Below are 27,447 nucleotides of genomic sequence, written 5' to 3' on the forward strand. Positions count from 1 at the left end.
TTGGGAGACTTATTTGTTATGAAGTTTCCTAATTTCCTCATTTACTGCAGTCTCCTCAGTAGGAAATACTTTCAGTTTTTTACTTTGGTTCCATCAAGAAGGCATTCAGATGTGTCACACATTTGCCATAAATTCTGAATGGTAGCACTCTAGTTCCTCATTAGATCACTGTAGTAAAGCTACTGCTCACTAGGGAAGTCTGCTGCTGGTATTCAAAGTGCATGTTTCAGTCTGCATGTCAGAATTGTTTTATGAAATAGAAGAGGATTTGAGAAGTCAAAATGTGCCCTAATTTTTCTTTCTGCAGCACTAATCATAATTTCTATGGCAAAATGAACCCCCTCATTTTGTTCCTTTGAAAATTAAATGTTTTAAGTGTTACCACTTTATTCCAATCAAGATAGCTTCAGGTGTGCCATACTTTTGTCATAAGTAAGACTGTTAGCACTCTAGTTGGGACATTCTGTCATTGGGCTATACTTGGGCTACATCTGGGTGATATTTGTGCTACATTTGGGCTCTTTTGTCTCTGGTGGCCATCTTGGGAGACTTATTTGTTATGAAGTTTCCTAATTTCCTCATTTACTACAGTCTCTTCAGTAGGAATACTTTCAGTTTTTTACTTTGATTCCATCAAGAAGGCATTCAGATGTGTCACACATTTGCCATAAATTCAGAATGTTAGCACTCTAGTTGCTCATTATATCACTGTAGTAAAGCTACTGCTCACCAGGGAAGTCTGCTGCTGGTATTGAAAGTGCATGTTTCAGTCTGCATGTCAGAATTTTTCAATCAAATAGAAGAGGATTTGAGAAGTCACTCAAAATGTGCCCTAATTTTTCTTTCTGCAGCACTAATCATACTTTCTATGGCAAAATGAACCCCCTCATTTTGTTCCTTTTTAAATTAAATGTTTTAAGAGTTACCACTTTATTCCAATCAAGATGGCTTCAGGTGTGCCATATGTTTATCATAAGTAGGACTGTTAGCGCTCTAGTTGTTCTTTGGAACACTCTGGGAAGCTGCAGTAGAACACAAAGGAATCAACTGACAGTCTCTGCCCTTGTTGGATGTACATGTTTTACTGAGAATGTCAGACTGCATTCTCACATGACTGAGAAAGATAATGTGAATTTACAGAAAATATGCTCTCAGTTTAGCTTATAGATCACCTTCCAAACCTCTGTGGGAAAAGCATGAGAAAATAGATTTCTCTCAGACATGATTCATGATATCCCAGCAGAAGGCTTTTTCACATGGTAAAATCACCTTAGAACATACCATAATTCCTAAAATGAGTATGGTACCATCAACAAATTATGTATAATGTAACTAAAGTCTTAGAACCTTCTATTAACTGCAATGCTTTTTAATGAGGTGCTATCATGTATATTGGTCCCAAGATGGTTGCCAACACTTCTTGGATGAAGTGCTGACAGCCAATCAGATCTCACGATGAGATGTGTGGTTAGGCTCCGTCCCGATATATATGTGATTTTACTTTTGATTTTCTCAGGAACTACTGAACGGATTTACACCATTTAAGCAAAAGGCACGACTCTGAACCAAGGTCTACCTTTCTACCAAATTTGGTGTAATTCCGTTTAGCAGTTCGGGCTGTAGCTGCGGCTAAAGGTCCTATGGGAAATTACATGGGGAAAATACGTTTTGGGACCCTCCTTTTTTCCCAGCCCCCGCTACACTAATCATCCCGAGACGCTCAGGATAGGAGCGGACCGGAGCTGGCCAAAAGTTTTGAAAATTTTGCGAAGATACTTCAACGGGCGCCAAAGTTATTCCAAATAGAATGTTGCGGATTTCATATGGAAAATAGGCCCTAACTATAACTGCCTACTGGCGACCGCCAGTAGGTAATATATATATTATCTACTGGCGGTCGCCAGTAGATAGTTATAGTTAGGACCATGTTTCCATAGGAAATCTGAAAATTCTATTTTGAATAACTTTGGCGCCGGTTGACGAATCCTCGCGAAATTTTCAAAACTAATGGGGCGCTCCGCTCAGCTCCTACCCTGAAAGTCTCGGGGTGATTCGTCAAGCGGGGGCCGAGAAAAAAGGGGGTCCCAAAACGCGTTTTCCCCATGCATTTTTCCATAGGACCTTTAGTCGAAGGTACAGCCCGAACGGCTGAACAGAATTACTTGAAATTTGGCAGAGAGGTAGTCCTCAGGTCAGGCATGTGCCTTTTGCATGTGTGGAGTCAATCTGTTCAGTGTTTCCTGAGAAAATTGCATTTAAAAGCACATACCTATCTATAGCCGGGCACCGTCCGCGCACCGTACGCGCACGGTGCGCGCACCCTAACGTGCGCGAGCGTAATTCTGATTGGTGGTTACATGACAGTCAACGTTCGAATCGGTCGAAATCAGGAAGTATCGGCCGCCATTTTGTTTGTTGTGGGTGCGAGAGTGAAAAAGAGAGGTGGCGAACGTGAAAAGGGGGCAGGGTAGAGAGTTCCTGACCCCCTAGCCTTTGTCAGGGGGTCCCTAAAGAACCCCGAAGGGTGAAAAAACATTTTTTTTCTTAAATCGCGGGGTGCGCGCATGGTGCGCGCACGGTGAAAAACCTTAAAAAAAAAACATACATAACTTAGCATTTAAAAAAACGTACAAATTCACTCAAAAAACCATAGGTTTCACACACGTTATAGTTAGGAATTAGCATTTAAAAAACCTTGCAAATTCACTTAAAAAACCATAGGTTTCAAACATGTTATAGTTAGCTGGACATTTCACTCGTAAAAAACTAATGAAATTCCCCCGTTATAGTTAGTTCAGATAACTATAACTCGCGCGACCTCCACTCTATCACAAGGATGATGTCATCAGTGATGTCATGAGTGATGCCACTGACCATGTCATGAGTAATGTAATATGTGACGTCATCAGCAGTGGATTGCGGGCGCGCGAGTTATAGTTATCTGAACTAACTATAACGGGGGAATTTCATTGGTTTTTTACAAGTGAAATGTCCAGCTAACTATAACATGTGTGAAACCTATGGTTTTTTAAGTGAATATATATATATATATATATATATATATATATATATATATGCACACGTTATTATTATTACGTGCCCCTAAGTCCTGTGAACTAAGCCCCTTTTCTTACTGGTTGGATCTTAGCGATTTTCGTACTTCTTCTGATGCTGTGTTTAGTTGGTTAACCTATGGATTACATTAACAATTTATGTACCTTACTCTATTTAAACATTAACCTATTTATTTGTGCTATTATGAACTCACCTACCAGTTTTATTTGTAATGTATGTTCTTAATCATTCGTACATAGTCTTTTTTTGTTATCTCTTATGCCTTTTCTGAATTTGAAGAGAATCTGCTATAACGATATTATTCTTGTCCTTTTTTTTATTTACAGGTTGCTGAGGAGAATTTTCAGTTCCAAAAGGTAAGCTTATTTGTTTATTTATATAACTACATACAATTAATTTCTCATTCTCATTAACATATAGCAGGAGTTTGACACTTCGCTTAAGTAATGTCTTCGTTTTTTCTATCCTTGTTACTTTCAGGGGTTAACTGTGAACAGGACACTCTCCGCTATCTACAGCGGCCGGGAACTCTGAGGCGGGAGGTGCAACACCACTAAGAACCGCCCAGACAACGTCTTCTATTTTCCAGGAACCGGGCTCGGAACTCGGAGGAGGCTGTGGAGGAAAAACTCTTTCTACTACTAAGGTATGGCTGAAAACATTTGAGTAATTTCCCAGCCAGTCACAATTAAATATTTTGTGGAGCGAGTGATACACAGGAGTGCACACGGGAATTTCGTTTGTGAAGTGTTCACTCGTTGGGGAGAGCGCGCTTCACCTAAGGTTCCACACAGGTAGTGAAAACATCTAGACTGCTACCGCGTTTGCCTCTTGGCGGCCATCTTGGAGTTCCTTTTCTGCCACAACGTGCTCCAAGTGTGGCTTTTCATTGAGTTTTCCTTCTCCTGGCCCCTGCTTAGGTTTAGTAAGGCACACACTGTGTCCACCACATGTCTTGGGGATTTGACAGTCCTGACACTGTGTGGATTTGGACCTGTCGCAAAGACCCGCATTGCCCACCTCGGTCATCTCTCATCGGCAGCGGCCTTGAAGAGGATGCTGGATTCTGCAACGCAGCCTTGCAGCTCCTTAGAACCACATAATCCCAGCTGGGCATCTCCAACGCCAGACTTCATATCAAATGCCCCGTCAATGGGATCCTCGACGATGGCACAAAAGGCACTCGCACTGGAGCCTGGCCACCTCTCAGAACTGACGCATCGCTTTTGTTGCTTGCACATCTTCAACACGGATCTGCATAACTCTCCACTACTAGGATTTAAGGTGCTCTGTTCAGCGGGCCTAACTGGGCTCCTGTAGCCGGCTCGTGCTCCAGTTCTACTAATTGGATTTTTGTTGTTTTGGTTTGGTTTTATTGATTAAAACTTACTCTATTTTTCTAAACCTGTTGTGGGCTAATTTTGTGGTGTGTTTTCACTGTTCAATCAATCAATCAATCAGTGACACTTATAAAGCGCGCTACATACCCGTAGGGTCTCAAGGCGCTGGGGGGAGGGGGGGTGCCGCTACTGCTCGAACAGCCAGGTCTTCAGCTTCTTCCTGAAGGAGAGGTGGTCTTGGGTCAGGCGCAGGTCGGTCGGGAGGGAGTTCCAGGTCTTGGCGGCCAGGTAGGAGAAGGACCTTCCTCCTGTAGTCGCTCTTCGGATGCGGGGGACGGCGGCGAGGGCGTGGTTGGCTGATCGGAGGTGGCGTTTGGGAGCGTAGAAGTTTTACTGTTTGAAGTGTTGCACAAATATTTTACACTTTGGAGCAGATTTACAGGCCCCCTGCGCCACCAGTGCATCGCTTTTTGTGACGTACTGGTGGCGCATGTTACTGCTCCATATTTACAAGGACAGGAAAAGCCACCCTGCGTGGCTTTTCCTGTCCTTGTAAATATGGCCCCTTTACACGCAACACTTTACATGAAAAAGGCATTCCATGGGTGTTGCTGTGGGTGTTCCCATGCAGCACCTGTAGAGAAAGACACATTTCCAGATTTATGAGGAATCGTTAATCTGGAAATGCGTCTGAATGCTACGCCACCCTAGGTGTGGCATAGCGAGGCGCAACGAGGAGAAATGTTTTCATTTCTCCTCGTTTTTTCCTCTTTCAATGCGTGCTGCATTCTACAGCATGCATTGAAAGAGGAAAATGCGTTTAGTGATTTTTTTTGTGCAGGAAGGTACCCCTTCCTGCACAAAAACAATCTCCCCCAGCGCAGGCATCCTTGTACCATGGTGCAAGGATGCCTGCGCTGGAGCGTGTCAGCAGTTTGTGCGCCTGCGCAGGGGAGAGCACAGGAATTCGACATATCCTTGTAAGTATGTTGCATTCCTGTGCTCTGAAAATGCCGGAGCGTGGCGCAGCCAAAGGGCTTGTGGTGTCACGCTGCGGCACCTTCTTGTAAATCTTTTCCTTTGCCTCTAAGTTAAGCCTGACTGCTCTGTGCCAAGCTACCAAGGTGGTGAGCACAGGTTAATTTGGGGTTTGCAAACCTGACAAGGATTGTGGTTGCTGCTTGACCAGAGCTTACACACTACCAACAACCCAATTTCTCACAGGCATACCTTTCTAATGTGAGTGCTAAACTATTGGCTTTGCCAGTTCTTCTTGATAAACCATTCTTTAAAAAAGTGAAAGAAAATCTATGATGAAAACATTAGATGAAACACAACCATATAACTTAAGGTACCTCGGTTCTGAACTGTGAAACATTTTCTATCTTTATAAATGGCATGGTGTGTGTTCAACTCAGAGAGGAAACTGACATAATGTAAAAGCCTGTTGTGAGTGATCTAGCTCAAAAGTAATGAGTGTACTTAACATAAATTAATAGCTGTCTGAAGAAGTATTACAATTTTATGCGAAAATGCATGACATTTACCTTGTGTAAGCCCCTGACTGGAACAACTATTCAGGCCATTCTTCTCTGCAGCAGGCAGGGAGCATGTCTATGGCTCTTGTGTAGTTGAAAAGAGTCTACTTCCAGAAAGTACCCTGTTTGCATCTGATGGAGACTGGGTGAGTGCAGCAGCCTGCCAGTCCCTCAGTGCCATGAATGCTGCCTTTATGTGCCAAAGACTGGGCTTTCATAAACATCTAGAAGGCAGGAGATAAAGAGAGCCAAAACAATAGAGACTGCTCTTTATTCTAACCTCCAAAAATATACATGCTGCTGCCTTTTTATGGATGGCCTTGAAAGCACACAAGGGGAGTGTGGGGGGAGGAACGGTGGGGGAGAAGCAACATGGGGTAGAGAGTACATGAAGTGTTTAAAGAAAAAAGAAAACAAAGTAGTTCCCTGATGTCAATCATGGAAGGATACAAGTCATCCAATCAAAATGATAGGACAGAAGTAATGCTCTAGGGGAGGAACAAAAAAACAGACGGGGAAAGAAAGCCACGAATGAATAAAAATCAACCTAATGAGTGTGACAAGAAAACCAAACAGTGGTAAAAAATGGGCTGACACAACACTAACTTCAGTTTTGGCATTAGCCACAATATATGAAAAAGACAGCTGAACTGTCTGTTGATGAGACCTAGAAAAGAAAAGGCAATGGAAATATTGTTAGACGTATTATATTAAAAACTACAGGTAAATATGGGCTTTGCGTCCAAAAAGCTTTAGAGACTTATGTGATTCAACCGAGGGCATCACTGCCTCGTTTTTAATTAATAGCATGACGATGTTGACTGTTAAAGCAAAGCCTGCCTGATACACTTAAATAGCACTTTTAAAGGAAGGACTCCGGTTTTCAGCCATGCACATCCTGTTTCTGTGCCGGATTAGGCAGATGTCCAGTGCATACCTGACTGAGGTGAGAGAAAGTGCACAGCCTACTTTGTCCTCAGATGCGCTTCGAAATTCTTGTGGTAGGGAAGCCACGTAAAAACTATTCCTTTGATGAGTATAAGTTACCATGTTAACGTGATCACCTCCCAGAGCAGAGGGTGATTGTGGTCGCCATCTTGATCACACCAACCAGGAGAAGGGAAAGTCACTCAGCATTCGTCAACTGAGCCGAGTTCCACAGACGCACCACAACCTCAGCTAACTGTCTCTTCACTGTTAGCACCGGGACAACAAGCTGCAGCAGGACCAGGACAGGAACCGCAGCATGGAGCCTAGTGACCGCCCCGAAGCTTGTCAGCCATTCCCTCTCAGCAGTGCTTTCCTAAGTAGAGCGAGGCCGGGTAGGCGTGGCTGTGCTGGATGCCTTCCACCAGGAAACCTATGGCACAGTATTAGGTGGGCCACTTTGTAAATGCACTCCCATGTGTTATCCTCCTCGTGACCAGTCTAACACCACCAAAGCGGGGCGGGAACCTGTGCTCAGTGCTGCCTAGGACTGCTCATCGCCCGGAGGATCCCTAGCAACACATGCATTTCTTGTCTGACTTGGGGAGTGCGTGCTGCATTTCATATATCCACTACTTTTACCGAGCCAGCGACCTCACTTGTGTCAAACCATTTAACATATAAATATGGGGCAGTTTTCATAATATGCATGTTTGCATTGTTCTGCTTCGACCCACATTGGATTTAGCATTTAAAGGCAAACACCGTTTGAAGATATAGTATAACTAATTACACAAACACACTTTACCCACATGACAAAAACACATTCACCAACTAAACTACAAAAACTTCATTTCAGGGAAGGGAAGTTGGGAGGTGAGGCTGGCGTGCACACTTCGACCACCTTTATAATGAGTCTATTGACATGTCAGATGAACCAGGGCAAGACCAGGATGACTCTTCTGATGAACAAATATCCATCAAATGACGACAGTCACAGATGCTGAAAACTGGGAGTGACCATCAATCATTAAGACCTTTTACAACTGACCAGTAACCATGGCCAGGACACCTCCAACAATGCCCTACTAGCACAGAGCCTCTTGAAATTATATATATTTTGGGGCACTTTCTAATCCCTTCGCTGAGCAGGCATCATAGTCAAAGTGCTTGAGGCCACTCTTCAGTGAGGTTGTCTATAGAGCTTTAAAGCCTGCTCCCGGGCAGAGAGCGTTGTAGTAGGACACTGAGGGGCATATCATCAACGGCCAGCGATAATTATCGCTGGCCGCTCTTAGCGTTAAAATGTTTAACGCCGGCTATCGCAGATAATTATCGCCATGCTAGCACTGTATTAACAACGCTCAGCGCAATGGCGATAATTATCCTAGCAATAGCGATGTTTTCCATGGAACATCGCTGGTTTTCCAGCGATGTTCCATGGAAAACGGAGATACCCTTGATAATAGGGGCCTGTGGTCTTAGCCACACAATCCACCCCCCATGTTAAGTATGCCTTAGTCAGGAATTTAACAGACGTTAAATTCCTGCGTTAAGGATTTAAATAATCGCTTCCACCCATTGTAAATATCACAAAGCTGCCTTCGTGATATTTACCCATGTTGTTTCCGCAGACACGCCTACTTTGCATCTCATTAGCGATGCAAAGTTAGGCGTGCTGGAAACGGGAGCAAAATCAGCAAAACACGCAATAGCGTGTCTTTGCAGATAAGGCGATAAAATTATCACCGCTTTTCGGCCGAAAACGGCCGCAAAAGCAGCGATAATTTGTTATCGCCGCATTGTTAATATGCCCCTAAGAAATCTACAATGCATCTTAATTTATGGAAAGATATTGTTTTAGTGTTATTTTGTATATTTTATACCTACAGTGACCTCTTTGAAAATCATGAAGCATTCCTTAGTTAATGTGACGGCGACCAGGACCTCAACTCCTTTTGCCTCAAGTCACTCACCACTAGTCAGACGTATTCTTCTAAATCATTTTCTTGACCCAACTCTTCTACTGCGGCCAGGGTGGATGCCAGAATAGTTAGCCAGGATAGCCCCTAGATTGCAAATCTGGTGTAAGGTATGGTTGCTGCTGCAAACATCCACTTTTCAATGAAGGGAGGACGTTTTGAAGATAACTCCTGAGAAGTAGGGTTAATGGCTTGTGACACATCGATGTTCCCTTTAAGGTGCACCCCGAATGTTCGAGCCTGTAGAACCTCTTGATCTCAAGCTGACTCGTTTTTACAGGTTCCACCCTTAGTCAATCCTGGCTCTCCTGCACTGCTGCGTCATTAAAGGTCATTGGTTGGTGGTCTGGTTTCCATCCTTGTGCTGCATGGTTTTTTTTGTACCAAAAGATGGATCTGGCATAGTGTGATTTAGTGGCCTAGAAGTGCTGAATCAACAGTGGTGTACCACTGAACGGAAGTGTGATCTGCTGCAATCGACTTCTGAGATCCTCACCTGTCCATGGCTGTTTAGGTAGGTCTGGCCTTACATGCAGGTGCTTGAGTGACTTCATTTTTCCTAGCTCAAACTTTTCATGTACTGTGTTTATTGCATTATTGTGTTTGTTTTCTTTTTTGCATTGATTTACAGCTTTTCTTCCATTTCAGTATGACTCGCGTGTCTAATTTCCATTTGTTGAATTTCCTTCATACACATGTCTGCTTCCTCCACGACCTTGGCTATTCCAAAAATAAAGTTGAATTTTCTCGCTGGCCATAACCTCTCCAGCATCCTTTTATTTTTTCATTGTACAATCAGTTGATCTTGTTAAAATCACATTTTAATGCAAGCTCCCTCAACCTTATTACAGACGAATCAATTGACTCATGTGCCTTCTGAGTTGCGGTAAAACTTGTGTCTTCATTTGCTTCCCAAGGTAAATCTCTAGCCTTTTCTTAGTTTCAAGATTCAGATTGTCTATTTCATCATAATCCACTCCAATTGCTGCTGGTAAAAATTTGAACACATGCTGACCCTCCTTTCCCAAAGCATTTATTAATAACGCCCTCTTCCTGAACGCTTGAATGTTTAAGCCATCTATGACCTCCAACAAGTTTTCTAAGTTACCAATCCACTCTTCCCACTCACTTGATGAAGACCCTGCTTGATCCAGGAACATTGGAGGCTCGGCTACACCTTGTGAGAATCGAACATCCGTGTTAGCACCAATATAATATTTAGACGTATACTGTCTGCTTGTCTGTTGATTAGTTTTTTGTAACAAGGCTTTGATTATTATATGAAATGTATTGTAAACCCACTCTTCCTATGATCTTTCTGCTCTTTCCCATATTTCTTTATATATTCTCACATATGTTCAAATTGTTCTAAATTGCACACAAACAGTTCTAGAAAATTCTTCTTAAATGAAAACAAAAAAGTATTGCTAGACATTCTTTTATGCTTCTGATGGAGCGGGTAAAATATTTTCTTTTTATATACCCAATCTATTTATATATGTTCATAAAAAAAGATTAATGAATAATTATAATAACTAATAGTTGATGTGGAAGGACTAAACCAACCTTATTAACAGAAAGAATATACGTGGGAATGCATCTGCATGGCTAAAATAATAGGTGAACTAAGTTTGTATGCATATTAAAACGATAAATGTTGCTTGAGTAATGTTATTGTGATTTGCGCTTAAGTAAACCAGCATTAACGGCTTTGAATGTTGCATATGGCTAGATAAATGCATACACATAAGGGTATTAGCAATAACACTGTTTTAATCATTTCTATGTATTAATTACGATTTTGTGTTTCTTTGCTTGAAGTTGACTATTCTGGCCTACCAAAAGATGGCCGCCGACTGAAACCTAACTAAAGTACATTAATTCATCATTTGAACAATGGAGAAAGGCGTCTGCACTGACTTTGTTCGTGTCCCTTGTGTGACCTGTCAGACCATGCCCATGAAGACTACCCTGGGCGAGGTGCCAATGCCCCTGAACGTGAAGCAATTGTTGCAATTAAGAACATGAACTATCGAACCCAACCTGTTTCAACAAACTGATACATTTAGGACCACGGATATTCTTCCCATACATTTGTTTGAGACTTTTCCCGCATGGGAGAATTTGAAAATGTTTCCTAATGTACTGAGATGTATTCGGATTCAGCCAATCGTATTCCTGGGAAATGTGGAAATGTGACGTTAATATGTAAATTTTAGTATAAATATTAGTAGACTAGAGAGGGATAGGCTAACGCAAGTCGCGCCACTTTATTCAGAAGCTACTGACGGAGAATCGATGATCAGAGATCCTTATGCTGACGGAGAGGACGGTGACTTTATATGATAAACAAGAACTCTGACGAATTTGCTGAGGACCAGTTCTGACTTAGAAAACGACAATTAGCCAGAATAGGTAAATATGACAAAAGATGATATTGCATTATTAGGATTTAACCTGCATTTAAATTAGATAAAAGAAAATCATTATTTGAATTACTGTGTCGGGTGATTATTTCATTGAAATGTTTATTGATTCGTTTGAAAGTTAAAGTATCACTGAACTAAATAACAACTAAATGATTCAATCGACCTATTGATGGAGGAAGTGTTAGGGTGATTCAGGAGAAGTGGTTGTCCTCTTTCAAAGAGAACAGTTGCGGTTCGGATCTGATATCCCTTTGTAGGCACGGATAGTTTGAGAGAATGAATGTTGGTGTTATGGGCACCACCAGCGTGTGATGTGTGTATGTGCGTGTGACTGAGAAATCATTCTGTCCGTGGAAGTAAGGGGAAATTGAGTAACCCGAACTGCACCACTTCACCTCATCAGTATGAACTTCTGTTGGGCACTTGACGCAGGCAAACGTACGCACTGATTTAATTATTCAGAAGCGCGATTGTAGACTATGATGAAAATGTGCTGACTACACGCATGCTGGATTATTTATTATGCGTACGGTGCTTCTATCGTTTAACTCATTCACTGGCTTCACGCGCTGTCACTAAGCATGCGCTGATGCGTTAATTGCGTGTGACTGAGAAATCATTCTGTCCGTGGAAGTAAGGGGAAATTGAGTAACCTGAACTGCACCAGTATTTCTGGTAGCTAGTGATGGTTTTTATTGTTTTGGTTTAATGATTTTGGCAGGTACATAGCTTATTGATTATTGATTGGTATTGATATATGTACTAACACTATATGTTGGAGTCGTATTGAGTTTTATGTTGTCTGTACGGTTTCTGGGAGGTAGGAAGTCGGGAATTGATAACAGTTCCGTAGTAGAGCAGAGCTAAGTGCTGCTCTCGGGAAAGACAGGATTGTGGTTGCCCGTAGGTTCACGGGAGAAAACGTGTGACACTTGAAGTTGCACGGCGCATTGTCTGGGTTCGATTCGGTAGCATTGCTGAGTGTTACCATTAGTGATATTTTCTGTGTGAGAGAAGTGTGAATGATAGCAAGGGGTTACCTGTGAAATTGTGGTCTTAGGTACCAGGAAACCAATTGGCATACCGATAACGCTTATCACTGAAAAGGTAGCAGGTGTTCTCTGAGCTTGTTAGAAGGACAAAGTAGAGGTAAGCGCTGCTTTGTTAACGTATGTCAAAATTCTGTAGTAGGACAGACTGTTCGCTGTTCTTGGAAAAGACAGAAATCTGTGTGAATGAACTACATTTTCTTGTGTGAAAGTGCGTGAATGAAATAGCATTCGGGTTAATTGCGAAACTCTGGTTTTATTTCTCAGGAGCATTGCGTTTCCAACTATGTGTCTTAATTCTGGAGAAAACAGTTAATTGATGCTTGGTAGGAGGGTGAAGTAGAGGGATGTGCTACTTTGCCAACAGACGTAACGATTCTGTAGTAGGGCAGAGGTAAGCGCTGCTCTCGGGGAAAACAGGATTCTCGTGGGAAAGGTTTTTTTGCTATTCTATCGTTAGCGGAGCAGACAATGGAGATGTTTGTATGTTGTAACTAACAAGTATTGTAAAATTGAAACAAAGTCTACCGAGTAGTTTTGTAAAGGAGGGGTAGACTGGAGACAGAAGTCAGGAGCAGCAGCTGCTGCAGTGACTGCTAATGTCAGAAAGACCACGCTGGGATTGGACAGCTAGTCAGAGGGGTAAAACGCTCTGGATTGGTATGTCAGTGTAAAACCGCGCTAGGATTGGAGATTGTGACAGTGACGTAGACGCGCCAGGATTGGTGCGTGAGTAAGAGTCGCGTTGCTATTGGACTAAAAAAAAAAACGTACAGTCAAAGACAAGACTAAAGGGTTTACGAGAGAAAGGAAGATGTATTATCATTCACCCGAGAAAAAGAAGAAATCCTTGTTTAGTAAAATAAAAGGATGGTTTGTGAAAGACAAAGAGATTGTGACTAGGGAAGGACAGTTACTTCCTCCGACAAAAACACCCGCATCCTTCATGGTTGCGAAATATGGATGCCATACTTGTATTTGGTTAGACAATTGGGCAAAGTATACAAAGGAAGACGGAGTTTTAGCGTTTCCAGAAAATGGTTCCTTTAATTTGGCAATATCAAGGAATTTACGGGAGAGGATGATGAGCTTAGATCCGTGGCCTAGACCTACGCAGTTCGAGGTTTTGACTGAGTGGGAGGACGAGATGCATGAGCGAGAAAAACAGAGAAATGGCAGTAGATATAGATACATGTTCGGACGACCAAACGATCGCGAAACTCATTGTGATCGAATGAGAAGGTGGCGAGACGCAAGTATGACTGAAGGACTGTTTCCCGTAAGAACTGCAGGGGAAAGTGAAGGAAGGAAATGCATAGAGAAAAAGCATAATGTAGAACCCAGAAGGTATGGAGCAAATGAGATAGAAGATGATGTCCTAGATGATATGTTTTACAAAAGTCCACCTCCGTACAGGCAGGAATCAGAAACGCCGACCGCAGGTACACCAGTGAGGGAAACTCTGCGAATCATTAAGACAGAAGTTACGACTCCGGAGGTAAAGAGAAGGAATTCTCTTAGGGAAAGAGAGAGGGAAAATAAGGTTGAGAGTGAAAATTCGAGGGAATTAGCGAAAACCACGTTAGAACTGACAGAGAAAATACGAGAATTGACTAAAAATCTAGAAGCAGTTACAGTGCCTGTAACCATAGGTCCAGTTATGCCCATTTTTGAGAAGCAGAAAGAAAGTGAGCATGGTCTAACAGTTCCGTATGTGAACAATAGACAAGCGGAACAGCCCCTGATGAGAGCAAAAGAGAATCCTTGGAGACACACCATGAGTGAAGGTGAACTACATGTGTCAAATAACCCATTTTATAATCCTGATACTGTAGAAAGAAGCAGAATGGTAGGGGGGCCAATATTAGAACCACAGAGACTGACAGAACCAGGGAATGTAGAAAAATCAGTGGGTATAACTACAGACGAATTGAGCGAATGGCTGAAGGGCTTGCAAGGTAAAGAGAAGGAATCCCAAACCATTGATGTGGCTAAATTACGCATGGTGTTAGAAGAATTAATAGTAAGGACCATTCCCATAGAAAAGCTGAAAAATTACCAGGATGAGAAATTGTTATTCTTATGTAAGAGTATCACTTGGAGAGCAAAGAATTTACATGACAGGCTAGCAGAAATAGCAACTGAAATGGGAATTGACATGGACAAGGTAAATGCTTTACAGAAGCCTTACCGAGTAGATTTCACGAAAAAGGATATTGAAAATCTGAATACTGCAGGACGAATAGGGCAGATTAAGGACATAATCACAGTGTTGAGGAAATGGGGAGATGTGGACAAATGGAAAAGCAGGTGGTATAGGAAACGGGATGATACCTCAGACAGAACTTTTCCAGCATTTCCTGTGAGAGAAAAGGAAAAGGTAGTGACAGAATTTCCCATGAGATAGATTCCAGGAGGGGGATATGTGCATGTCCCATGGACAGGACAGGACATTTTGTCATTTACAAATGACTTCCCTCGATTGCGAGAAAAGCCAGTCGAGTGGTACAGACAGGTAGACAGATTTGTTTAGTTGTCAAAGGTATTGTGGATTGATCTAAATAGCCTATTTGACATAATAGTGCCAGCAGACTTGTGGGCAGAATGCAAAATAGTCATAGATTGGCCAACTAAGGAGTACCCGAGAGATCCCAAAACAGGAGCACCAGACCCTGAGGTAATGAAGAAATACGAGCAAGTTATGGTGTTTTTGAAAAACAAAGTGCCTCCCAAAGAAACAGATTGGGTTAAAAAAGATCGAACACATCAAGAAGCGAAAGAATCAGTTCATGCTTACTATGAAAGGCTAATACTAGCTTTCAAACAGTTTAGTGGAGATGGCAATCTGGGAGAAAAGGATCTAAGTCATTTTGTCTACAGATTTGTGTATGGTTTGCGTCCCGAAATTGGGGAAATGATAAAGCAGCATACCGTAGACTGGCAAAGCAAGAAAATAGATGAGATCCTAAGGCATGCTAAATACTTTAGTGATGAGATTGAGGCAAAGCAGCGAAAACTAAAAGAAAAGGCAATGTGGGCTCAAGTGAAAGTCGCAGAGAGACAGGAAGCTCAGCTGGTTGAACAAGCCAATAACCCAGGCATTAAACCGAGATTTGGCCCAGGAAAAAGAAAGGGTAATATAGAAGAAGCTAAAAAGAAGTTTCCGTGCCACAATTGCGGAAGGTTAGGGCATTGGAAATCCGAGTGTAAATATCCACCAAGTACTAATAATGAAAATCCATCGTTGAATCCACAGGTGCAGTGTGAGGTGAGTGGCCCACCGCCGCAACAGCAGAAGGCTGTTAATCCACAGAATCAGGTGCCAAAACCGCCATTACCGCAAAGCAGGAACACCCAAAGATATAGCAAAGAAGCGGGATTCTACAATGAAGAACAGGTAAACAAACCGCAACGCGCGAGCGCTGTGTCACAATATTGGCTGCGAAATGACGAGAGTGAGTCAGAGGAGACTTATAGACGGTGCCGAAGAGAGGAAGAAGGGTGCGTACTTGGCGCAACTCTAGAAATAGATCAGACAGGACCATTTGTGGATGGGAAAGTTAATGATGAAAACATTACTTTTCTAGTAGACACTGGAGCTACGCGATCTACTGTCAGGTCAGCAGATGTGAAAAATCTTCCTCTTTCGGATGAAACAATCCAAGTAGTTGGTGTGTCAAACACCCAGATTAGGACCTACCTTACCGAACTGGTGAAGGTTAAAATAGGGAAATTCACAGACATGCACCGATTCGTGTTGTGCGATACTAGTCCTGTGAATCTGTTAGGAAGGGATCTTCTGTGCAAAATGAATTGCACCATATTCTGTACTCCAGATGGAATAGCATTTGAGACACCAGATGAGGATGTACTGTATAAAATGACAATAGCTAACCAAGAAAATGGAATTACAGGAATCTATGCAGTATTTAACTCAGATGAGTTACCCAAAGAATTGAAGCAGTCAGTGAAGGCAGGAGTCTGGGATTTTACTGGAGAAGATGTAGGCCTTATGAGAAATATATATCCAGTGAAGATTACACTAAATGAAGGAGTAGTTTATCCAAACATTCCCCAATATAGACTGACACCTGAAATAATTAAAGGAGTGACACCTTTAATTGAGAAAATGATTCAACAAGGAGTGTTGAGGGAAATAATGAGCAGTCCATGTAACTCGCCTATAATGGGACTGAAAAAGCCCAATGGGAAGTTCAGGATTGTGCAAGATTTGAGAAGGATTAACAAAATTGTTGTGTCATGTTGTCCCATTGTTCCAAATCCATCAGTGATATTGTATCAGATTCCCCATGATGCAGAATGGTACACAGTAATTGATTTGTGTCATGCTTTCTTTTCCATTCCGTTGCATCATGACAGCCAGCCGATTTTTGCATTTCGGTTTGGAGAGCGTATTTTGGCATGGTGCCGAATCCCACAGGTGTACACTGAGAGCCCCTCCATTTTCAATCAGTTGCTAAAGAAATCTCTGGAAAATCTTACCATGCCAGAAAATTCACTTTTGGTTCAATACATTGACGACCTATTGGTGGCGTCAAAAACACGTGAAGCTTGTGAAACAGACACCATAGCTTTGCTGAACCATTTGGCAGATGGAGGACTAAAGGTATCTCCAACAAAATTACAATTCTGTAAAAAAGAAGTACAATATTTGGGGCATACCATTGAAAAAGGGCTGAGAAAGGTAACCATAGACAGAATCAGAATTATTAGAGGAATGAGAGCCCCAATGACCCAAAGAGAGGTAAGAATGTTCCTGGGGATGGTTGGCTAATGTCGTCAGTGGATAAGTAACTTTTCTCTGATTGCCAAACCATTAGTAAAATTGACGAAAAGTGAGGTTAAAGACCCCCTTGAATTGAACAAAGAAGAATTGGCAGCATTCAGACAGTTAAAGAACAGCCTTTGTGAAGCCCCAGCTCTGGGAATGCCAGATTACGAGAAAGAATTTGAATTATACTGCGGTGAGAGAAATGGATGTGCACTCTCAGTGTTAATACAGAAACATGGAAGACAAAGGAGACCAGTTGCATATTTTTAGATCCAGTGGCGGTAGGTCTGTCAGGATGTCTGAAAGCAGTAGCTGCTACATGCCGAAGCCTAGAGCAGAGTGAAAGCATCGTGATGGGATATCCAGTAAGAGTGTTTGTACCTCATAATGTGGCGATCCTTTTAACAAGGCGCCGAACACAGTTCATGTCACATAGTCGGCTGACTAAGTATGAGAAGGTCATTCTAGGTGCAACCAATGTAAGTCTGGAAAGATGTGTGAATGTAAATCCAGCTACACTTTTGCCTGATGCAGAGAGAGTGGAGGTAAGAGATGATGTTGATCATGATTGTTTGGATGTGCTTGACTTTTGCACGAATCCTCGACCAGACATAAAAGATTTACCATTGCCAGAAAGTGATTATGTATTGTTTGTGGATGGGTCGTGCTTGAGAACAGACGAAGGATTGTTGAGTGCGGCCTCTGCTATATGCACAGTTGCTGCAGTCATAGAAGCCTCACACTTGAAAGGAGTTAAATCCGCTCAAGTAGCAGAACTAGTGGCATTGACAAGGGCATGCAAAATTGGGAAGAATGTGAGAGTGACTGTGATAACAGACAGCCAGTACGGCTTTGGAGTTGTCCACGATTTTGGCCAACTTTGGCTGCAGAGAGGTTTCCTGACCTCAAGTGGAACTCCTATAAAGAATGCAGAAGTGGTGGGAAAATTGCTTGAAGCAATACAGTTGCCAAAGGAACTGTCAGTGGTAGAATGTGCTGCTCATAGTCAAGGTAGTTATTATATCACTACTGGGAATCGATATGCCAATGACATGGCTCAGTACTGTGCCCGAAATCAGTATTCAATCAATAGGGCAAAGGAAAAGGAGATGTTTTCTTGCTCCATAATGTTTACTAACGTTGTGGGAACATGGGAAGAAGTGAGGCAGTTGCAGGATGAAGCAGGAGATGAAGAAATGAAGCAGTGGGTAAAAGCAGGTTGTGCACCAAGGGAGAAAGATCATGTGTGGGTCTATCGGGATGGAAGACCAGTAATGCCTGATAGCATGATGTCAACCATGGCACGGATGTATCATGGCCAAGGACATCTGGGAAGAGATGCCATGATAAGGGCTTTTAAGCAGACCTGGTACAATGCAAAATTCAGGTTGATAGCAGAGAGTCTCTGTCAAAGATGCCTAATATGTCAGCAGTACAATCCTGGAAGGAAAACAGTGGTGAGCCTAGGCACAATAGGCCGAGAGGAAGGACCCTTCACCAGAATGCAAATAGATTTTATTGAAATGCCCCCTTATAACAAGTTGAGGTATGTTCTGGTGCTAGTTTGTCTGTTCTCCAGGTGGGTGGAGGCATATCCAACAAGAAGAAATGATGGAATCACAGTGGCCAAGCTCTTGTTGAGGGAATTCATCCCAATATACGGGTTCCCAGTGACCATAGAATCAGACAGAGGAAGACACTTTTACAATGAGATCATGGCATTGATTTGTGAAGCATTGGGTGTATAACAAAAACTACATTGTGCCTTTCGACCAGAGGCTTCTGGTGTGGTTGAGCAAATGAATGGTACGATCAAAAACAGAATAGGGAAAATGTGTTTAGCCACAGGAATGAAATGGCCTGATGTCTTGCCTCTAGTCTTGATGACAATCAGATCTACTCCAGACAGAACTACAGGTTTGACTCCCCACAAAATTATCATGGGACGAGCCATGAGACACGTATTTGTTCCAGTCAACAAGTTGATGACAATAACTGATGACATGATTTTGGATTACTGTAAAGGCCTGGCTGACGCAGTCCATTCTGTGTTTCACCAGGTTGGAGCGGACGCCACCACCCTTGAGAGAAAACCAACCCATGACCTGAGCCCAGGTGACTGGGTGAGAATAAAAGTCCACAGAAGAAGGAATTGCTTGGTTCCAAGGTGGGGAAGGCCAAGGCAAGTCATATTGATTACAACAACTGCTGTGAAGTGTGCTGGACTGAAAAATGGGATACATGCAAGTCACACTTTGAGAGTTCCAAATCCAGCAGATAGCATTGGAAAATAATATTTTAATGATTCAGAATCAAGTGATGATTCAGGCAATGAGAATGCAAAGTCAAAAGAAAATCCTGAAAGGGGGGAAAAGGAGCCAAGACTAGTTCAGACTCCAAGAGAAGAAATTATAAGGAAGAGATTACAGATTTCGGATGGTTCGGATTCTGGGGACGAACAAAACGCCAGTGGCGAGCACAGAAAGAAGAAGAGAAAAGAAAAGAACATTTGCACGAGACGAAAGAGTAGAAGAAGTTCCACCTGAGAAAATCCTTGAAGGAGAAGAAGGGACAGAAATAGAGAGAGAGGGACAGATTTCTGCGGAATACCCCCGAGGAGGTGTAGGGACAACCAACACTGAGTTAGGTGAAGGGACAATCAGCAAACAGAAAGATTGCGTGTCGGAGACCCGAGGAGGGACAGAAGTAGGGCCGACTCAAGAGGTGGAAAAAGTAACTGGTGAAAAAGAAAAGTCAAATGAGACAGAATCTGAGGACAGTGAACCAGAAGATCGAATTCTAAGGAAGAGAACTTGGATCGAGGAAAGAAACAGTAAAGACGGCAAAACAAGAAGAAATGATAAAGGAGACCTTTGGCCAAACAAAATAAAGAGACTGAGATATCGATTGACACGGGTCAAACCCTTAGAAGCTGAACAAGTGAATGAAGTAACAAGTCAGCACAGAGAAAAAGAGGGAGAGACAGAAGTGTCTGAAGGAAACAAACGATCGAGAAAACCAAACCAGAAGTATAAGTCACCTGAATGGGCGTACGTGGCACTGCCTGAACAAGGAGAAGAGGTAGATAGTCAAGGAAATCCAGAGGAGACTTTACTGAAAGTGGTGAAGGAAGAAGAAACAGCGGAAATCCTGAGAGTTATCCTATCCGATATAGGAGAAGAAGCGGAAGATCAGGAAATTCTGTATGTGGATGATGAGAAGGAAGTTAAAAACGATGAGAGGCCAAGCTGAGTGATTTCAAGAAGGTCCTCGTAGAAGATATAAAGGATTGAATAAGAAACTGAAGAATTTGAATAACCTGATAAGGGCCTAGCTCTTGCAGGAAAACTGCAAGAAGTGGAGTAGAAGAGGCTAAGTCAAAAGACACGGTTAATTTTAACAAGATGGCTAACATAGATGATAACAAGAGTAGATGTACCTTTATGAGAAGATGGTGCAAGGCATGTTGTTGTTGTGCAGGACTACTAATGCTTATTTGGAGCGTACTCGCTCTTTTGATCTCTTTCAAAGTAACTTTTGATACACTAGAGGGACATACAGAGAATATGAATAACATAGTGAAGAGTTCACAAAAGGTAGTTCCATTTAAAACAAGCACTGAGCATATGCACAAGGATAGGTCTATAACTGATTTTTCTAGCAATGTTTTTTCAAAATTATTGTATGAATATGTAAGAACAATGGACGTAAGGGATTGCTACGTATGTATGCAATTACCTGCCTCTGTTTCAGAAGGAGTGACTTACCATCACCTTCCAGCAACTTATGGAATAACATGTAGCGTTTTAACCAGTATATTTTATCAAATAGGGAAATTAGAATATAATCTGTCTAATATAGATAACATTCTTGGACAATTGCCCATGAATAATGAATTGAATCCAGCTAAAACTGATAATGTACTAGGTGAGATTTTTATAGAAACTAAAGAACTAACTTTAGAATATATCTTTAGAAACAATTTAACTTGCAGTTTGAAGGCAGAAGAGAAAACATTTTTAGATATGTTCGAAGAAAGGAGATTAAAAATACATAAAAATGCAGAAGGACATAAAGAAGGGGAAAACATTTGGGAAATAGATGGGAAAAAGGAGTTAAAGGGTGATGCTAGACCAACAATAGCTATAGATTCACCACAGAAAGGCAAATTATGCATTATGAGGGAAAGATCCCAATATGATTATTATTATATAGGGACAAGTGAGTGTCATGATACATATTTTATTGCATCTGGATGGGGATTTAGAGGTGGAGAAGATCCAGTCTTTCCTGGACTGTACTATATTTGTGGGAATAAGGCTTATTGCAGGTTGGCCGACCATTGGTATGGCACATGTTATGTTGGCCTGGTCTTTCCAAAAATCTTTCACATGGATAGAGTAGAAAATAGTGGACCACATAACCTACTAATGCAAAATAGAAGAGAAACTTGGTTAGAAATTGTAGGTGATATTTTCGGAGCCTTGATACCAGCAGTGGGAATATCTTTGAATGCAAATAATATTCGGAAATTGTCAACCATAGTGGATCGCTTGTCAACAAGCACCGCTGGAGGATTTCTTTTGGTAAATACTGAAATGGTTGCCATGCGTGCTATGATCATGCAAAATCGACTTGCCCTTGATATCTTATTGGCAAAAGAGGGTGGAGTCTGTGGAATGCTGAAAGTTCAACATTGTTGCACTTACATTCCTGATGAAAGCAAAGATCTAAAAGTATATATTAAAAATATTACAGAACTGCATGATGAAATAAAACCACTGGAGGTTGAAAGTATCTGGACTAGAATTAGTAATAAGATGGCTGCTATTAAGACTTTCTTAGGTAAATTAGGTAGTACTATATTAGGAAAAATATTATTTCCATTAACGTGTATGATTTTCATATTATTAATACTTAGATTAGGATGTATGTGTTGCAGACATAGAAGAAATAAAAAGAAAATTAGACGAGAAATTATCAAAAAGGAGGGAAAGAAACAAGAGAGAGATTTTAACGAGATAGAATTGGAAGAATGGAAGGAGAGTATGTATGACAAAACAAAAAGAGAAGATGAAGGAGAAACAGAAGTTTAATTGAGCAAGAAAACATTTCGTATTTCCATAAAAAAGGGAAAAATAAATTGATTTTTGTGGGTTTTGTTGTGGTGATAAAATCACCAAAGGGGGGATTGATGGAGCGGGTAAAATATTTTCTTTTTATATACCCAATCCATTTATATATGTTCATATTAAAACGATTAATGAATAATTATAATAACTAATAGTTGATGTGGAAGGACTAAACCAACCTTATTAACAGAAAGAATATACGTGGGAATGCATCTGCATGGCTAAAATAATAGGTGAACTAAGTTTGTATGCATATTAAAACAATAAATGTTGCTTGAGTAATGTTATTGTGATTTGCGCTTAAGTAAACCAGCATTAACGGCTTTGAATGTTGCATATGGCTAGATAAATGCATCCACATAAGGGTATTAGCAAGGGAATAACACTGTTTTAATCATTTCTATGTATTAATTACGATTTTGTGTTTCTTTGCTTGAAGTTGACTATTCTGGCCTACCAAAAGATGGCCGCCGACTGACACCTAACTAAAGTACATTACTTCATCATTTGAACAATGGAGAAAGGCGTCTGCACTGACTTCGTTCGTGTTCCTTGTGTGACCTGTCAGACCATGCCCATGAAGACTACCCTGGGCGAGGTGCCAATGCCCCTGAACGTGAAGCAATTGTTGCAATTAAGAATATGAACTATCGAACCCAACCTGTTTCAACAAACTGATACATTTAGGACCACGGATATTCTTTCCCATATATTTGTTTGAGACTTTTCCCGCATGGGAGAATTTGAAAATGTTTCCTAATGTACTGAGATGTATTCGGATTCAGCCAATCGTATTCCTGGGAAATGTGGAAATGTAACTTTAATATGTAAATTTTAGTATAAATATTAGTAGACTAGAGAGGGATAGGCTAACGCTAGTCGCGCCACTTTATTCAGAAGCTACTGACGGAGAATCGATGATCAGAGATCCTTATGCTGACGGAGAGGACAGTGACTTTATATGATAAACAAGAACTCTGACGAATTTGCTGAGGACCAGGTCTGACTTAGAAAACGACAATTAGCCAGAATAGGTAAATATGACAAAAGATGATATTGCATTATTAGGATTTAACCTGCATTTAAATTAGATAAAAGAAAATCATTATTTGAATTACTGTATCGGGTGATTATTTCATTGAAATGTTTATTGATTCGTTTGAAAGTTAAAGTATCACTGAACTAAATACCAACTAAATGATTCGATCGACCTATTGATGGAGGAAGTGTTAGGGTGATTCAGGAGAAGTGGTTGTCCTCTTTCAAAGAGAACAGTTGCGGTTCGGATCTGATGTCCCTTTGTAGGCACGGATAGTTTGAGAGAATGAATGTTGGTGTTATGGGCCCCAAAAGCGTGTGATGTGTGTATGTGCGTGTGACTGAGAAATCATTCTGTCCGTGGAAGTAAGGGGAAATTGAGTAACCCGAACTGCACCACTTCACCTCATCAGTATGAACTTCTGTTGGGCACTTGACGCAGGCAAACGTACGCACTGATTTAATTATTCAGAAGCGCGATTGTAGACTATGATGAAAATGTGCTGACTACACACATGCTGGATTATTTATTATGCGTACGGTGCTTCTATCGTTTAACTCATTCACTGGCTTCACGCGCTGTCACTAAGCATGCGCTGATGCGTTAATTGCTTTTACCACGCTCTTTGGATTCACGCACTGCCACGAAGCCCTCTATGGATGCGTTACATGGGGTTTTTTTTATCTTTGAAACGTGCTCCTTTCCAATCAGCTCTATTTAATTTCCCCCCATCACGCTGGCAGTTCCGCTCCTAGCCTATTAGGTTGACAGTTCACTCACCAGTTTGAGGTTGTTGGTGACAATTGTCCATACTCACTGCGTCACATCGTTCCCATGGGTTCATAGGTTCAACGTGGGTGTAGCTGGTCAGTTTGGAGGACAGACGCTCATCGCCAAATTGAAGAAGACTCCAAAAACCAGCTTTGATTAATTAGTCAGTTTATTTGTAAGCCTGCTACAATGAGAACCTCCCTCCCCTGCTCTCCATCAACTGTCAACTTCGCAGATCCACTCCAGCATTCCATGCTGGCTATTACTGTGACATCATGGTTAAAGTAACTACGCAGGCTGTGGCTGATATATACTCCATGTTTTAACATCATCTTAGGGAGGTTGAACTTTAAGGTTGACCGGGGACACACTTATCAAAACATGGTGCACTAAAAAAGAGTGCAAATTCAAATTGAAACAGTTCCTTCATGTCCATTGAGAACAGACATGTTTTGTGCATCTACCGTTTTTATGTGATACATAATTGTTGTAAGATACAAGACAAAGAATATCTCTGTAACGACCTTTCGGACATAAGCTCGAGGCACTTGGGTGTTGCCGGTGAGTGTGTGCCTCAAAGAAGCCATACTTCTCAGGGGGCACCATGCTTGTGTGAGCACAATTGGTGAGACACAGAAAGGCTGTGGTGTCTTGCACACGTGTTCCTCCTCATCAGTCTCAAGAGTCCAGTTTATCTCAGCTGCAATTTGCTAGTTTGATTTATAATCTGGCTGCAATGGTAAGGAGGGGCTGTGTTCTCTCTCTTAATTGCTTTAAGGCTACATTTGTATGTAGAGTTTATGCCCTCCCACAGGGACCTATAGTTGCAACAATGTTTCTGAATACCTCATGAAGCTTGACATAAGGACATCTCCGGTGTGGAATGTTCCGCAGGCATGGGACCACACATTGGGCCTTCTGTCATCATGTTGTCGCTCCAACACTATTACAGCCAAACAAAACTTTTAATAAAGAAATAATTGCAACTGAGAGCGTCTTCACAGGCCAGCACCACATGCAACAAGTAATGGCAGCTTTTATGGTGCACTCAGTGTTTTTGCTTCTTCGGGTCAGTAAAATAGCAGTATTACTTCACACGGAAGATCCGATACTTAGAGGCAGATGTAGGAGCCCCTAACACCACGGGAACGTCACTTTTTCCGACGTTCCTGTGGCGATAGGGGCTTTGCCTTATTTATAAGGCAGCGTTAAGTCACTTTTCGTGGCTTAGCTCTGCCTTGCAAATAAGGCCCCCTTAAGCGCAGCACACATGGAACAAGCAAAACGCATTGAATTGTTTATGTGTAGGAAGGTGTCCCTTCCTGCACATAAACAATCATTTTTAAAAAAATACCATTTTGTAACTTCCATGTGTTCTGCATTAGGCAGCACACATAGAACAAAACAGCATTTAAAGATTATTTATGTGCAGGAAAGGACACCTTCGTACACATAAACAATCTTCACCTGCACGCAGACACCCTTGCCCTATGGTGAAGGGTGCCTGCCTTGGTGCTAAGCTGCTAAACTAAGTGCCAGCGCAGGGGGAAACGCAAGGCTGCACCATATTCTTGTAAGTTTGGTGCAGCCTTGCGTTTCTGAAGTGAAGGAGTGAGGCGTTAAGCCATGACGGCTAACACCTCAATCAGCCACTTCTTTGTACATACGGCCCTTACTTCCTTACTGGAAAAGAATGAGAAACCATAACATAATTTATCTCTTTTTGCTTTTTACCTTTATCCTCTTTTCCACTAATTTAGTTCCACCTTTCTTTCAGCTAAACCTCTCCTTTCTTTCAGCTAAACCTCTATTTTCTTGCAAAGGAAAGAACTGTGACATTTGATACAACCGCTCTCTTGAAACACCTCTGCTATAAGTCTCGCAGTATGTAAGTCACATTTTAAAAAAATATTGAGCGAGTGCAAATGACGTATGTAAAAATAGCTATTAGTATAAATTGCAGAAATGTACTTTTTGTTTTAGGACTGCCGCCAAAACATTCTTCATTTTTAATGCATTTTCTGGTACTTCTGCACACCTTGAGTCAACAGGCAGTCAATGCTATTTTTCTATCCAAAAATATGTGAACGATTTTAAGTACTGGCATAAGTTGAATTTGTTACTTTCTTTCACAGGGAAGAGAAGAAACTTTTCTGCTCTTGTGATTTGAAAGATATCCCAATGTTTACCCTAAAAAAACTCATATATAATTGTTCCATAATTAGTGTTATTATTTACAATAATGTACGGAAACTACTGTGCCACACTAAGGTTCCACATAACCTACCCTCGGCCACAATTACAAAGCTTTTATTGTAAGTGGCTCATTTAAAGACACTGGTAGGAGCGAGCCTAATATAACTAATACTGGGAGAACAAGTTAGTTCAAGGCGCGGTATTATTTGGGATAGCAAGTTGATACCCTATACCAGGCGCGCAACACCCATTGGACTCAAAGGGCTTCAGCCCCCCCCCGTCGTGTGCGGCAGCCCGGGATGAGACACCTTCCCAGGACAAAAAGCAGCCGCACCCGAGCACTTCACAGGTCTTTAAACGACCATTTGCATGTTAATGAGGCCTCGCTGTTGTTTCACCCCTTCTAAGAGCTCCTGCAGCTCAACTCTGCCAATTGCTTAAAGTTCAGCCCCCCCCCGAAATTTCTGCTCAGCCCCCCCCGAAATTTGGCTCTAGTTGCGCCTCTGCCCTATACACCATACTTGCAAAGGGTAATATAATGCAGAAATCAGTGCTACAGCACCAGTTGCCTATGTAAACTCATTTATACATTCGAATTCCTTTGGGGCATATGCCACCAGGTATAAAGTGGAAGATCAGTATCTGGTAAAATGTGCACACAGTGCACCAAGGAGCCCCAGCTAGCCCCATTGGTAATCACCAGTGGTGTAGTATTATGTCAGCTGGGGCTCCCTATTGCAGTAAGGGTCCGCTTATGATTCCGGTCGGAAAGACTCTGACCGCTAGTTGGAAGCTTTCCGACTGCGGTTGGAGGCGTTCCGACCAACACTGTCGGTTTGCAGTCCGACCACTGAATTACGATGTAGGCGGTTGGAGCGTAAACCCTTCGGTCATTCTGACGTGGTTCCGACCGGCTCTCTGAGTCTTCCAGCCAGTCTGACCCGCCCCATAATCCCCTATGGACGGTGTTTCTGCCATTAGGATTATGATGTCAGTTTCCGACAACCTTTTCATGCTGGCCTTTCCGACACAGAAAGGCTGTCGGAAAGCAACTTTGGGGGCCCCTAGCAGGGCCCCCTTGCCTCCGTGGCCTACAGTTGGTGGCTGAGGGGGTACCTATCGTGCCCCTCTGTAAATCACTACACTTTGTGGCAGGCACTGCCACAGAATGCAGGGT

This window comes from Triturus cristatus, chromosome 6 (assembly GCF_964204655.1).
Source record: "Triturus cristatus chromosome 6, aTriCri1.1, whole genome shotgun sequence".
Lineage (NCBI taxonomy): Eukaryota > Metazoa > Chordata > Amphibia > Caudata > Salamandridae > Triturus > Triturus cristatus.